This window comes from Echinops telfairi, unplaced genomic scaffold, assembly GCF_000313985.2.
Source record: "Echinops telfairi isolate 266 unplaced genomic scaffold, ASM31398v2 ScPeMD7_7;HRSCAF=31, whole genome shotgun sequence".
Lineage (NCBI taxonomy): Eukaryota > Metazoa > Chordata > Mammalia > Afrosoricida > Tenrecidae > Echinops > Echinops telfairi.
In genome coordinates this window covers 8,706,298-8,722,653 of record NW_022103904.1, presented here as the reverse complement: position 1 = coordinate 8,722,653, position 16,356 = coordinate 8,706,298, and positions in this window count along the sequence as shown.

The window sequence follows — 16,356 nt, the reverse complement described above, 5'->3', positions numbered from 1 at the left end:
TTGAGAGTAAATTGAGAAAGAAGTCAAAAGAAAATATCTAGGAGAAAAGGAACATCCATAATCAGAGAGAATCCATGCCATCTGAATCCCCAAAGAGGAATTTGATTTTTTTATGGTGGAAAACACATGATTTTTTATGGTGGAAAATATTGATGCTCATCATACGAATTCCCATCCTAGACAAAGAAGAAATTAAAATCAGCAAGTATATATGTTGACACACTCCCTAGAGGTGGCCAATTGGGTCCATGAAATATGTGTAAATTGGGAAGCACTTTCAGTGAAGGCTGGATCTCAGCACATCCTTCTTGCACTTTCTAAGCACACAATCCAGTACAGATAGCTCTGACTGCCGGTAGAAAAACAAATTGCAGATAGCTGTGAGGGCAGATTCCCCAAGAGGAAGGCCATGCACACATCTGGCAAGTTGCTTAAATTGGACCAGTGATGCTAGAGTCACTAGCTGGCTATCAATGGGTTATCACAGGAATAAGTACTGACTGTACACCAGGCTTTGCATATCCCATCACAGATGCAAATGCAAAACTCTATTAAGGAATTGGAACAAAAGACATTGAGTCAATTTAGGCCACCAACTTAAATTTTCTTAAATCAAGGAACATACTTTACATTAACAAGGTACAGCAATGGACCTAGAACGTTATATTAAATGGCCATATTGTGTTGCATACCACCCTTAGAGTAATGATTTGATAGAGAATTGGAATGCAACGAAAATATCGGTTGCCTAAAATGGGGAGAGTTAAAGGCATTGACAGGTAACTCACATGTCTTTAGGGGTATGTGCTCATTATAAAAATTAGATGGGCAGAAGGAAGATTAATACTGGACATATCTCAAAGGATCTAAGTAAAAAAGGGTGGGGGAGGATGGTGGTGCCCGGTACAGCTCTTCTCCAGATCACCTGAAATTGCCCATTTCCTTCTAGATGCTGGTCCCAAGTCCAGGCCTGCAGCTGTGAGTGCTGGAAGCAGTAGTCATCATTAAGCAAGTGACTGTAACTATAGCTGTGAACCTCTATGTCAGAATTTCCAAAGACCTACTAGGATAGATTGTACCTTCCCCACATAAAGCAAAATTGGGATTGACGATGTATACTGCAATATCGCGTAATTAGATCTAAGATTGCTAATCAGATTATTGAGGGAGGTCTAATGTAATCCTAGGGTCTTTAAAATAAATGTAAGAAAAACCAATCCACCCTGGCTTTAAAGTTGAAAGAGAGCCATGAACCAAAGAACCAAGTTGAAATAGAGCCATGAGCCAAGATTCTAGAAGGTGGAAAAGACAAAAAATAAAAAATAAATAGATCCTTCCCAAGAGCCTCTAGAAAGGAAAGGAGCCCTGCCAATACCTTCGTGTCACCCCACTGAATGCCATTGCAGAGCTCTGATTTCCAGAATTTACTAAACTGGTGTATTCAGCCATGGACTTGTGGGAAGCAAGCAATAGAAAACGAATAACAGCTTGCAGATATGGTTTCATTAAAACATGCCACCCTGGTTTGAAGGGGCATTGCAGCTGCACTTCTTCCAAGACGTCATATTTATGTTGGCATTCCATGGTTCTCACATTATTGTTTGCCAAGAGCACAAATGTGTCCTTATTCCTTGAATTTTCATATGCATCTGAGTAACTCAGATGCCATGATAAATACCATGACCATGCAATGATTTCTCCCATACTACCTGCACTTTTGAATCCACTGTTGAGTTTCTGGCAGAGCCCTGTCAATGTGCTGCTATGTCCATGTTTAGATTATCTTCAGCAAAATTTTGCTTGTATGTGATATTAATGATATTGCACAAGGATCTCATTCTTTGGGTCACCTTTCTTTGGAATGGACACAAATATGAATATTTTCTCATCGATTGGCCATGGAACTGACTTCCTTTTTTTTTTATACACAACAGTGAGTACGTCCAACACTGCACAAGTGTGTTGAAGCATTTTAATTGACATTCCATAAATTCCTTGCTTTTATCTCACAACCTTTGGTACAGCTTTAACTTCTTTCTTCAGTACCACTGATATTTCATCATGCAGATCTTGAAACGTTTGAATATTGACCAGGTCTTTTTGGTTGAGTGACTGTGCATTCCGTCCATTTTCTTTCGATGCTTCCGGCAGCTTTCTACTCCCACGAAGACTTACAGTTTCAGAAACGCCCAGCGGCTGTTCTACTCTGCCCTAGAAAGTCACTGTGAGTCAGAGCAGACTTGATGGCAGAGAATTTCGTTTTCATTGGGTGTCATTCAAGGAGCTTTGCTGGAACGGCTGCTTACACTTTGGGCTGCTAACCACAAGGTCAGCATTCAACTGAAAACAGAGTTTTCCAGCTTCTTTGCTAATTAGCATGCCTTTGATTTATTTTTATTGTCTAAGAGCTTTATATAAGACTTCCAGGATTATATTAAATTACAGTGGTGATAAAGGGCATCCTCATCTATTTCCTGATCACAGCATGATATGTAATTGTTCTAAACTTATGTATCCTTTTATAGTACATCTACAAGTTAAGGTATATCCTCATACTGGAATTCTGTACAGTTATGAGTATAACCAAACTACAGCTAAATGAAGCAATACCGATGCGTTTTGCAAACCTAATGATGACCAACAAAAGCCAGGCACTGCATTAGTACATGACTACAATGTAACTCTTTAATGGGAAAGGAAAGCACAGAATTGATTACCATATCAGTCACGATTGTGGTTCTCCATGAAGAAAGAGGGGTAGTGATGGAACGAGGGCAAAGAGGGACTTCTGGAATGCTGACAAGAGATAGTGGCTGTCAATTTGGTTCCAACTAAAGGCAACTCCACATGACACAGAACAAAACATTGCCTGTTCCTAATCTTCACAAGCACCAATTTGTTGGGCCCATTGTGGCAGCCACGGTGTATTTTAAGTACTTTCCAACCTAAGGGGCTCGTTTTCCAACACAAAAACAAACCTTATTATTCATGACTCATAGTTTTTTTATTGACTAATTTATGAAATGAGATTGTTAAGCCTTTCTTCCTAATATCTTCATCTAGGTGGTCTGCTGAAACCTATTTACCAAGGGTGACCCTTTCAATATTAGAAATCCCTGTGGAATAGCTTCCAACATCAAAGCAACACAAAGGCCCCCAAGTCGGATAAATAAAAGGGCTATAGATGGTCTACAGTGCTACCTGGGCTCTATTTTGTTCCTTAAATAAGTGGCTATACAACTGCCCAATTCGAGCTACATCACTGGACTATATAAGTTCTGGGAAAGATCTGCTTCTAAGAAGTGTTTTTCATAGAGCTCTGTCCTAAAGCTGTTTCCCCCATTAGAAACCACAGGACCAGATAAACAACCGCACCTCCAGTGTTAAGGAAAGCAAGAAACAGATGGGTAGAATTGACCTGAGCAGTCTGAGAGGATACAGCACAGATATGGGGTCCGAAACAGCAATTTTTGGAGAAAGGCTTCTCCAGTGACAGGCAGGGTAGTATGTGACAACTGAGTAATGTCGCTAGCACAGTCAGGCAGCCACAAATCAGAGGTCAGTGCAGGCAGCCATGAGTCCCCTGCCCATGTACATGCAGGGTGATGTCATATCCAAACTGCAAAGGCTAAGGGGATCCAGTGCTACAGCCGCAGTATAGAAGCCATAGCATGACACCGATGGTGGACAGGTATACAGGACTGAACACTAAGAAAATTCAGGACAGCACAAGATTCTAGAAGAGATAAGAGTCAGATCCCAAGAATGATGCTTAGTCTCACACCAGGAGCTCAACAGGGACATGTCATTTAGGTGCCAGTGTTTAAGGAGAAGGAATTAGTACTTAAATGAGATTTGACCTGCATTCTGAATATTCTAATTAGCTACTACATGCATGCCTAAATTAATTGGGAAATGAATTTTTATGTACCTCAGAAATGTTTGTTTGGTTCTGTTGAATTAACTCTTTTTCTTGTTTTTTAATACTCTTATTGAATAACTTTATCAGTTATCTGAAAATAGAAACTCATATTCTAACTATGCATGGTGCCATGATATGATTACCTCATCTATTTTTCATACATTGATTGATATTCAGTACCTACTGTATTCAACACTATGGGTTAGCAGTGGGCTAATTGTAAGGTCAACAGTTCAAATTCCACTAGCCACACTTCTATTCCTGTCTACTCCTGCAAACTTTACGGTGTCATAAACCGTATATGGCATGACTATGCAATGGAGTCAACTAGATGGCCATGCATTTGGTTTAGTTACTGATACGGTCCAGGCAAAGTTCTAGGAGTAGAAAAGGCAGCAAATGAGAGAGGCATTCTCATAGAAACCCATTGTATTATGTTAAAGAAGCAGAGGTTAATTACAGCAATGAGTTAAAATTCAGTCCATGAAGTTCAGCAATAAAAGTATTAACCAAATGTTTTAGAAGTACAGAGAAAGGAGCCACCAATCCTGCCTGAAGTTTTTAGGTGAAGACTCTTAGAGGGGATCACAACTGAACTGGGTCATAAAGGGGGACTACAGCACAGGAGTTCCTAGACAAAAGAACAGCACTCCAGGCAGGGAGAACAGCGGTGTGTAAACACGTAGTAGGTCCGTGGTTCACCTCTCCAGGGAACACCTACAAATCCACTGCAATTGAAGCATAGGTACATAAGGTGAAAAAGAGAAGGTGAGGGAAAGGAAGTCTGTAAGGTACATGTTGCTACAGCTTTGGAGAAACCAGTAGGATCATAGATAAGCTGAGATGGATTGGAATGAAAGAAACTAGGGACCAAAAATCCACCTAGGAAGTTAATGTAATGAACCGAAGAGAATAGGGAAGGGCCGCCAGTGATGTAGACACATGGCATGCAGTAGACTATTACAGCCTAACTATAACTGGATTTTGCAAGAGGTCAAATTTTATACATTCGTTGAACAGGAATGAACCCCTCCTATAGTTTTCCTTGGGAGCAGATGATGCCTGTAGTCTGAGAAACCCACAGGAGCAGTTTTACCCTGCCCTGTAAGTTTGCTATCAGTAGGAATCTACTCAATGACAGCTTCACTTCTATTTTTCCTACACCTATGGTTCCCAGATAGGATGGGGAGGGGTGCCAAGTTGTCCCTACTGCGAGTACTACTAGCATTTAGTGGTCCAAGGATGCTGCCAAGCATCTTCCAGTGCCCAGGAGAGTTATTTTTTATAGGTCAGACAGAGCCAGCGTTCAGACATGTAAACTGGGCAAGTTATTCCCTGATTAAAAAGCCCCACTGCTTGTAATAAAAACCCAACTCCTTCCAAGGCCCTGTAACACCTGGCACCTGTCATCTACTTCAACCAGGCCTCCTCTTGCCTCTGTATACAAAAGTTTCTGGACCTCACTGACTTGCTGTAAGTTTCTGAGTTAAAAACCTCTGAATGTATTCCCATATTTACTATATGCTTTTCTACCTATTATGGATCTGACTGGGGTACTCCCCCAAAAATGAAATTATGACTAGCTCCCCCCCTCAGGATATATATTTAAATTTTTTTAACAGAACTACTTTATCACCTTCAAACTACTCTCCACTACACCTAATACATTTGTCAAATCTGTGATTCCATTCTTGGAAACATTTTTCAAACTCATCTGTTTAGATGGCTGACAGTATCTCCCTTGGCTTTTTTCTTCACTTCTTCTACATCCTCAAATTTCTGTTCTTTTCTGTCCCTTTTCATTCAAAACAAAAAGAAGTCACACAGGGTGAGGTCAGGTGTGTGGAGCAAGAGAGGTACACTGGCTTTGCCAAAAACTGGCACACTGAGATGGCTGTGTGAGCAGGTGCATTGTTGAGGTGGCAAAACCAGTCCCTCTTCTGCCACAAATCAGGCTTCTTTAGTTACACACTGTTACTCAATTTTTTTCAGAACCTCTAAATAGCTCAATTAACAGTCTGACCTGGTGGAATGAACTCCAAATGCATTACATTAAAAAAAATGAACATCAGGTTTTTTGGATAGCCCCTTGTATATATAGTGAGGTTCTAACCTTTATACCTGTCAATGTGACTATGTTAGGAAATACAGGGGTTTTGTTGCTGTAATTTTTTTATTAATAATTTTATTGGGGGGGCTCTTAGAACTCTTATAAGAATTCATTATTCAATTGTATCAAGCAAACTCGTACATATGTTTCCATCAACATTTCCAAAATATTTTCTTTCTACTTGAGCCCTTAGTATCAGCTCCTCTTTTTACCCCCTCCTTCCCCTACCCTCTCACCCTCGTGAAGCTCAATCAATTATACATTTTTATTGTTATTTCATGTATTACACTGTCCATTGTCTCTCTCTACCCACATTTCTGTTATTCGTCCCCTTTGGGGGGGCTATATATCCAACATTGTGATGGGTTCCCCCTTTCTCCACCCCCTTATCCTTCTACCCTCATGATATCACTACTCCCACCACTGTTCCTGGTGGTTTTATTTGTCCTGAATTCCATGTGTCGATAGCTCTTATGTGTAACAATGTGTGTACTCCGGTCTAGCTGGATTTGTAAGGTAGAATTAGGTCAGTGGAAAGGGGGAGGGGGAGCATTCAGGAACTAAAGGAATGATAGGTGTTTCATTGGTGCTGTGCTATACCCTGTTTGAATCATCCCTGCCTTGTAAACCTTTTGTGGGGTATGTCCAATTGTCTACAGTTGAGCTTTGGGTCTCCACTCCAACCTTCTTCTTTTGCATCAATATAATTGTTTCTTTGGGATCTTTTTGATACCTGATCCTGCTGACACCTCATGATCTCACAGGTTGGTGTGCTTCTTCCATGTGGGCTTATTTGCTTCCCTGCTCGATAGCTGCTTGTTTACCTTCAAGCCTTTAAGACCCCAGAAGCTATATTTTTTATAGCCGTGCACCATCAGCTTTCTTCACCACATTTGCTTATGGACCCATTTTGTCCTCAGTGATCTTGTCAGGAAGGTGAAAATCAAAGAGTGGTAGGTTATTAGAACAAACTGTTCTATTTAGGGTGGCCTTGACTAGAGGCACAAAGTCCCTCTGCTATCTTAATACTTAACATATAAGTTTATGTACATTGGCCTCTATACCTTTTATTATAGATTTATATATATATATACATGCCTGTAGCTATACCTCTATAAATAGATTTTGCCTCTTAGTTATTTCCTCTAGGAGATATAGTTTTTAAAGATGTTCTTAGGTTAACATGAGGTTATACTAAAGTAAAGGGAAACACGAAGAAAGAGAGACGGAGGAAAGATGTCATGTGTCCTGTGATACTGGAACAAATGCCACTGCAAATCAAGGAATGCTAAGGATTTCTGGGAGCTACTAGAAGCTAGATGAGAAGTATGAGGCAGATTCTCACTGAGAGTCCTCAGGATGAATTAACTTGGGAAATCCCTTAATCAGACCTTCTTACCTCCAGAAATATGAGACTAGTGTTCAAATAACTAACATTTACTTGAGTATAGACTTGCACCCATCTATTTGCAGCTTCATACTTGCATCTTAACCTAAGGTTCCAAACACTCCTTTTTCATTCTTTCTTTCTTTTTTGTCTAGATCTTTCATAGTATTAGGTTTAACATTAAATCTGAGATCGATTTTTGAGTTTGTTTGTTTGTTTGTTTGTTTGTTTGTTTGCATATAGTGCCTGATAAAAGAGAAAGTCAAATTTACACTGCCATCTAGACCATTCCAACTCATACTGAACCTACAGGACAAAGTAGAACTGCTCCTCGGATTTCCGAGAAGTTTTCATTTTGTTCCAGGAGGAGATAGTTTCATCATCGTTAGCCCCCAAGAGTGGCTGGTGGATTCAAACCACCAGCCTTGTAGTTCCTGCTGACCTTGCAGCATAGCTCCCTATGCCACCAGGGCTCCTTGGTACCTGATAGTAGGTTTGTACTTGCAGCCTAGACTGTGACAACTTGTATTCTCACTCCCTGTGATTTTATGAAGATTCCTATAAAAATATCCCAAGATAATTCCAAGCACAGGATGACTCTAGTTTCTGTTTGTCTAACCTCCAATTTCAGAGTTAAACTCTAGAGGCAAGTTTATCTTTTATCATGTCCCCATGTTATTTACTGATAAACTATTGGTAATTCAATTAAAAGCTTTATATTCCCCACAAAATCCTAATGTGGTTTTCTCCTTTAACCTCATAGTTTGATGAACAATTCTCACTGCCTAAGCTAGTTAGCAAACATATAGCAGCAATGGATTTGTTTGCATGAGTCAACAATAATATCTGAGGTTTTCCCTTTTTTTGCAAGATGGAACAAAGTGCTACCAACTCTATATGATGACATTTAGCTCTGTGCTGTATTGGAACCAGTTTCTACACTCAAAGACTACTTAAAGCAATGACTGAGTTTGTGGAATTTAACATTGCAAAGACTTTTCATTAACTTTGCCATTCATTAACAATGTTAAATTAAGGAACAGGTCAAAAGGTAATTAGGGTTTCCGTCCATAAGGGATAAAAAAAACATGACTGTGAACTGGAAATAGAAGGAAGTGGAGAAACCCCTATTTAGGAGCCCCTCTCATGGAGATGCTTGTGTGTGATTGGAAAAGATAACCAACTAAAAGAGTGTTCTGGGGCTAAATCTCGCAGGAAAAGGGCCAGTGACATCATTATTACCCATTCTCATTCAATAGGCGCTGACTTACATGGATCTTATGTAAAGCAGAGCAAAGAGGTGCCTGGTCCCCTGCCATCTTCGTGATTGTAGGGAGGTTTGCGTCCATTCTTTCAACCTGTCTGTCGATTCCTCTCATCGAAGGTTTTCCTACTTTTCAGGGACCTTCTATCTCAGCAACCACGATGTCCTCTTTTAGTGACGGTCGCAAATTGCATTTGTGATGGTATTTGTAAATTACCTTCTACATTGAGGGAAAAGGGCAGATTATCTTTCTTTTTTTTTTTTTCTTTTTTTTTTCCTGGTAGGTGAATAAAAACACAAGGGATTTTGATTTCTTTTCTTTCTTTCTTTCTTTTTTAAGGGAACTTGATTTCTTTTCAACATTTCCCTGCAGGCGTTTTCAGAGTCTTCCACAAATAGACAAGAAATAAGCATTTTAAAAACTATCACATTAAAGCACACACATTAAAATTATTAGTCTGCTTGGAGGCTCACATATCTCTAACTTTGCCCTGACTTTGACCCAGTGGATAGCTTAATGGATATCTTAATCCAGAGAGTCAAAGTAACGTAGCTTCTATGTCATTCAAATTTTATGTTTGAGTAAAGCCCATCCCTCAAGCTTTAGATTTTTAAGCATCTGGTAGGAGAAATGTTGCATTTGAAATCAAAGGATGAACTTAGCTGGCTTGTGGGCTGCTTGATTTTTTTTTTTTTTTGGTTGATATGCAAACTGAGATGTGGTGAAGTAGGTCTATTTTCAGTCACCCAACATCTGATTTCACATTTCCTTTTGAAAATTGGACTTCGAATAGGGAAGACTAAAGAAGAATCTATGCATGTTAATTTTGGTGCTGGCAAAAAATATTGAATGTACCACAGACTACCAAAAGAACAAACAAATCTGTCTTAGAAGACATACAGCCAGAATACTCCTTAGAGGCAAGGATGGTGAAACTTAATCTCCTATCCTTTGGACATGTTGTCAGGAAAGCCAGCCCTTGGAGAAGTGGAGGGGCAGTGGAAGAAGACCCTCAACAAGATAGACTACAAGGGGCTCAAATGTGAGAACAATTGTGAGGATGGCGCAGGACGGGGTGGGGTGAGGTGGGTGCCATTTGATTCTGTCGTACATAGGGATCCTATGAGTTGCAACCAACTAGAGGGGCCCTACCAACAACCAAAATCCATCTGATTATCTTTGCAAGATGGGTGTGGATGTCATTGTGAGAGCTGTTAACGTCTTGACCTGTGATCTAAGGGACTAACTGGAATGAAGTAATAACTCCTCACATCCTCCTATAAATTATTTTTTATTGCTGAGAAGCTACTGATCTCCCCAAGATCTAGGAACGGAGATAGGAAGGTGTTACTCTGACCTGAGATGTAACTCGACTGAGATCTAGAGGACATTTGCTAAGATCTCTTTCCCAGTCCCCCAAAGTCTCACACATGGAGCTAGAAAATCTATATCTCAAATCATTGCCAAATTAATTCTATCTCTGAATTAAGAAGATTATCTTCCTTCCATTAAAATGTAACTATTTCTCATAAATCCAACACCCAAAGATACCAGGTAGTTTTGAGATCAATTAGGTTTTCTTTTCCCTCCGTTGACGAAGAGGAAGGAAAGGTCCAGTAGTGGTACAAATGGTTATCATACTCAGCTGCTAACCAATGGGCTGAAAGCTTGAGTCTGTCTACAAGTACCCCAACAGAAAGACTTTGCAATCGACTGAAAGCCACATGGAAGACAGTTCTACTCTTATACATGGGGGTCACCATTCATCAGAACTGACTCAAGAGCATCCCCAAGAGCCCTGAGACGAGGAAGAGCTGGCCTGCTCCACCTTACCACCCCTCCCCCAGCAGAACCTGAGGATAAATGCTTTCAAGATGAACAATGAAGGGCTAGAAAAAAATTTAGAGAGCAAGTAATACAGGCCATCCTGAGGCAGGTATTCACTGAGACCAATTAGTTTCAGCTTCAGGGGATGGAGTTCATTTGTTCAGTGTCATCGTCTGTTCTGACTCATAACACCCTAATGTTCAGCAGAACAAAACACTGTCCCCTCATAATCACTTCAGTGTCCGAGCCCATTGTTGTAGCCACTTCATCAATCTCTCTTCAAACTCTTCCTTTTTTTTTTTTTTTGCTGACCCTTGACCAAGCACAATATCTTTCTCCAGGAAATGAGTTCTCCTGATAATATGTTCAAAACACACGAGATTAATGTCGCCATCCTCATTGGCAGCAATGGCTGCAGTTCTTCCAAGACATACTTCCCGCAGACCACTGAATAGTCAATAGTCTTCCCAATGCCACAGTTCAAATGCATCATGGCGTCAGTCTTCCTTATTCATTGTGCAGGTTTCACAGGTATATGAGGTGATTGAATATCTTGGATCAGGTTCATCTTAGTCCTCAAAGTGACCTCTTTACTTCCTGAGATAGTTAAGGTTTATTGTGCCAACAAATACATGTGGGGTTCATTGAAGGGCAGAGGGTTAAATGGCTCAGTAAGCCTCGCCTTTCAAGTTCTCAGGTCTCTTGCTTTCTGATGGTCACACCAGGGTGCAGCTACCTTAGCCAGTTCCATGCGTCAGCTGACAAGGCTCACTTCCTGCAAGACATACCTAAGGAGAAGCCGCATGGACCTACCTGATGCAGCCCTGGGTGCTAGAGCAGCGTGTGGAGACCCCTGCCAGCGCTGAGATGCTTACACATTCACTGACTTGGCTTTCCTCCTGCTGTTGGCATCATTGCATAGGTTTGGGGAGTTGGAGGAGGACTTTGTGGATTGGTGTTGGACATATGGGTTATTAGGTTAATGTTGGAAATGTAGGCTTGGGCTGCACTGGGTTGGGATGTTTTCTTGATGCGCACTTAACCTTTATATAAAACTCTTTCTTATACGTGAGTTTCTGTGGATTAGTTTCTCTAAAGTACCCAGACTTACACACTTCCTAATGCTTTCAAAACTGTCTTTTGCAGCAGATTTGCCTAGTGCAATATGTCCTTTGATTTCTTGACTGCTGTTTCTATGGGCACTGATGTGATCCAAGTGAAATAAATTATTGATAATTTTATAAAAATAAAAAATAAATTAATGATAATTTTAATCTTTTCTCTGTTTGTCCTGTTACTGCTTATTGATGCAGTTTGAGAATTTTTGTTTTATGTATGTTGAGGTATAATCGAAATTAAAGGATATTTGCAGCCTCTGATTGTCACAGTTAAGTGCTTCAATTCCTCTGCTTTACGCAAGTAAGGTTATGTCATCTGCATATTGCTGGTTGTTAGTGAGTCTTCCTCCTATCCTGATGCCACATTCTTCATATAGCCATCTTCTCAGATTATTTGTTCAGCATGCAGGTTGAATAAGTATCATGAATGAATACAACCCTGATGTACACCTGTCTGATTTTAAGCCATGCAGTCCCCCTTGTTCTGTTCAAACAACAGCCTCTGTGGAATTCCCGTTCTTTGCAATGTTATCCACAGTCTGATATGATCCACACATGGGCTTGCGTTTATGCAGTAAACAAAACACAAGTAAATATATTTCCGGTATTCGCTTATTGCGGTTAATATCCATCTCATCTTGGAGGTTGGGATTCCAAATCACTTCCAGTCTCCATGTTACAACATTGCTTCATCATTCTGGACTAAAATTTAAAACATCTTTGTTGTCTTTCCCTTGGCTGAACATCCTAGGAAGAACTTCTAGAGATATAATTTTAAGAACGATTACAGCCCAAGCCATATAAAAAGGGCATAATCATTCTTAGAAGTAGCAGCCAGCTTGTGCTTGTTGTCCACATTTCTTTTAATTCTGTGCGGAAATGTAAACCATGTACACATCCTATATTTAAATGAATCATTCCCATGACAAGAATCAGTAGCTGCTGCCAAACCACTAGGCATCTAAATCTCTGTGGACTTCAGCAAATCACACACTCTCTAAAGGCCTCTTGTGGCCCAGTTGTAACGTAGTGGCACTAACAAGTTGCTACTACCCTCCATGCCCCCCCCCCACACGCCCAAAGTAGGTTCTGATGATAAACAGCATGTTGTAGAATCATAGGGATGAAGGGTATGAAAAGAACATAAAGGGACATTACTGAACCCACCTCCCATCCAACGATTTCTACTAGGTGAGAACTGAGCACCTATGATTATTAAATAATATTGTCCTGGACAAGAGCCAAAGCATCCAAGTTTCTTTCTCTACAGCACCCTTAAATGCATGAGAATCAAAAGAAGGTAATTTCCCAGCTATAATCAGCCCTTCATAATGAGCCAGCTTTGGGGTAATTAGCCTCTTCCTCAGAATTACTTCCTCCCTTACATCACCCCTACCTTACATCTTTGCAATGGCTTTACCCTCCAGGAAGCATCGGACTCCTACCCGTCATCCCCTCCATCCTTGAGAGAACCTAACATTTCTGAATGTCTTTGTCTATAACAGTTGAAACGTACCTCTCTCTTTTTCAAACAATCCTCTAAGTGCTAATTATTGAAGGATAATATTCTGCTTCTAAACATGCATGCTAATGATATAGATCTGTAATTATTTTTTGGAAGTAATTATAAAGAGAGAGATATTTAATTTGTGGAGTGGTGATGAGGCAGCAGATAGAGAGACCTGGTAGGAAGGCTGTCCAGCCCGCTGCCCAGAGAGAACCTCATTGGACACTGACACCTTAATTGAGTCCACATATTCCAAGGGTTGGACAGCAGCAAATGGGGAATAAAAAAGTAGATCTCATCACTCATCCACCCGATATTAATCTCAGGGGAAATAACCAAACTCCTCAAAACTGATTGTAGGGCGCAGACTTTCTGCTCATTATTTTCATAGGGTAAATGGGAGCATCCAAGTAGGATGTTCTGGTAGCCATCGGAATCTTTTCTCCTCTTCAAAACGTTCTTGCACACAAATTCTAAAAGGTTGTCCAATCCACTGCCATGTGGATATGTGTGCACAGCCAGGAAATGTCGGCTTCCATGGAAATGTGTGTCTGGCTCTCTGGGGTTACGGCCCAGGAAGCTGGTGTGCTTAGGTGAGTTGATTCCAGCTCATAGGACTGTGTGCACAGCAGAACAAGGCACTCCTGGTTCTGCACCGCCTTCACAATGGCTCCGGGGTGTGAGTCCATTGCTGCAGCCACCGTGTTGGTCCATCTTGTCCAGGAAGCTGTGCAACATACTCGCTGGGCCTCGTAATTCTTACTAACCATAGGGATCCACTGGTTTAGTGAGCAGGGGAACTAGGGCATTAAGAGTTGCATAGAAGATTCATTCATCCAACAAACATTATTGAAGCCCTTCTCCACAAGACTAAAGAAAAAAACTAGACAATTGCTTTTCCTAAAGGAAATCATGATTCTTTTAGGAGATATTATTGATGAGAAATTTTACAGGTAATGTTGTTAGCTGCTGTCAAATCGACCTCAATGCCTGGTGTCCCCAGGTATAAATGCAATGCGATCACCCCTGCACCATCCCCACGATCTCTGGCAAATTGGACTGTGGTGATCCATCAGGTGATCTGTTGGTTGATTTTTGGAAGTAGATCCCCAGGGTTTTCTTCCTAGTACATCTGAGTCTGGAAGCTCTGCTGAAACCTAGTATCACAGCAGCATGCCCGCCTCCACTGACAGCAAGGCAGGGGCTGCACTGGCTCGGGGTTGGAGCCAGGTGTAATGAACAGCAATGCAGGTGACCGTAACTGACCTCCTGTGGCTTGTCCATTCCCATGTGGCAAGGGTCGGACATGCCCTCACCCTTCATCCTTCGTTACTCTGACACCAACCATTCCTCCCACGGCACTCCTCTTCTGTGCTGGGGTCAATAATCTGTTGCAATGGCCACACATGATTCAGAGGCAGTGTTCATGACCAAGGGGTTTTATTAAGGAAGTGAAGAGGTTACCATGAGTCAAGAGGCTCAACAAACAGTAAGGATACAGTCATTGGACCACAGAAGTACCTCACCTCAGCCAGGAGCCAGGTCTGTCTCACTCAGCCACATGGTCCCTTGGCCTTTGCTTCTGTGGGACAGGAAGCCAACCTACCTGTCACTCTATCCCACAGTTCCATACTCTCCAACCAGCTGAGGAAACAGTTCCCCATCATCTCAGAATTTCTTCTCTGAGTCTCTCTGCCACCGTTTCTGGGGCATCTGCTCTCAATGACCTCCACCGCTTCAGACACAGAGCTTGGGCGTCTCTTTCAAATGGTCCTCCAACTTTTCTCTCTGTCCCAGGTGGCTCTTCTCTGTAGAGGAATGGCTTGGATGGAGGTATGACTATTCAACCTCCAAGAAAAACAAAGGATGGTTTCTTAAGTCACGTCTTCTGATATTAATACATATATATTTTTTTTCTCTCTTTATTTTGATATCATGGTGAGTTATAATAACTGGTTTTCTTCTTATTAATCTTTTGGTTTTGGTTTTCAAACCATTTATTAGGAGTTGATCCAGACATCGTATCGTTCCATTGTTCAATCCCATCAAGCAGTGTTGTACAATTGCTTCCAAAATCGGTTTCAAAATAGTCTCTTCCTTCTCGAACTCTTGATCTCAACTCCCCCTTACCCCACTCCTCCCGTCATACCCCCAGGAACTCTTAGTGGTTGTCTGTCTAGGTTCATCAATCCTGGGTTTCAAATGCCAAAAAAACATGTAAAAAAAAAAACTATAGCAAAGATTCAAGAAAGTTACCCCCAGTGACAAAAGACAACAGATATAATAAAGTAGTCTTCAAGGGGATGCCAAACAACGGAAGCATGTGGTTTGGTTCACACCCTCTACGAAGGTCAGGACTTAGCCCCACCCTAATCCTCTAACAGATCTCAAAATGGGACCACAGTCACAGGCATAAAATCCAGAATTATAATTCAGCACACCAGGAATTAGGGCTAGAAGGGCCACATTAACTAGACCACTTGGGAAGGAAATCGTAGACTGGATTGAGAGGACATTATTTATTTATTTATTTGTTTTAAGGCTTTTCATGAGAGGTAACATCTGACAAAATGGCCACAGAGACAAAATGGGAGGGTGTGCGTATAACACACACAAAAATGGAACCACTTAAATGCTCAGTTATTGGACACTGGTTAAGTCATTCAACTTAACCTCTTTTGTCTTCTGAAAGCTACAGCTACTTCGTGTTTTTAGATGAAATATTAAGCAGATGCCCAATATGTAAAGTTGCCATGCCTAACGACAAAGTTACAGTTCTTCACGATGTGGGGATCTTAAACCCCTCTCCTCATTCTTGTGGCTTTCTCTGCAGATTCTGAACAATCTGTGGACAGGTGGCAGTATGAAAACACCTGTGGTTAAAAAAAAGGTAGCAATTTGAAAACCCCATCATGCCTGCTTATTAAATGAAAGGAGCAGATGACAATCCTGGGCAGGTCATTTCCCAGGGCTGTGGATGTTCCGAAGGCCGGTGCATGGGCAAAAGGCAAACGTTTGGAGTTTGGTGGGAGAGACATGCTATTTGAGGTGCTTACAGGCGTTCAACAGGCCCCCATGTGGTTTAGGGGTGCGGATCACAGCCCACTCTCTTTGCTGTCCATCCTAGTTCAGGACTCAGAGGAGTCCAGGGATTCTATTTTCAACTGTGGGTTTCCATGCTGGTTTGAAGGTTGATTTGTCGGGGTAGAAAGAAAGAACA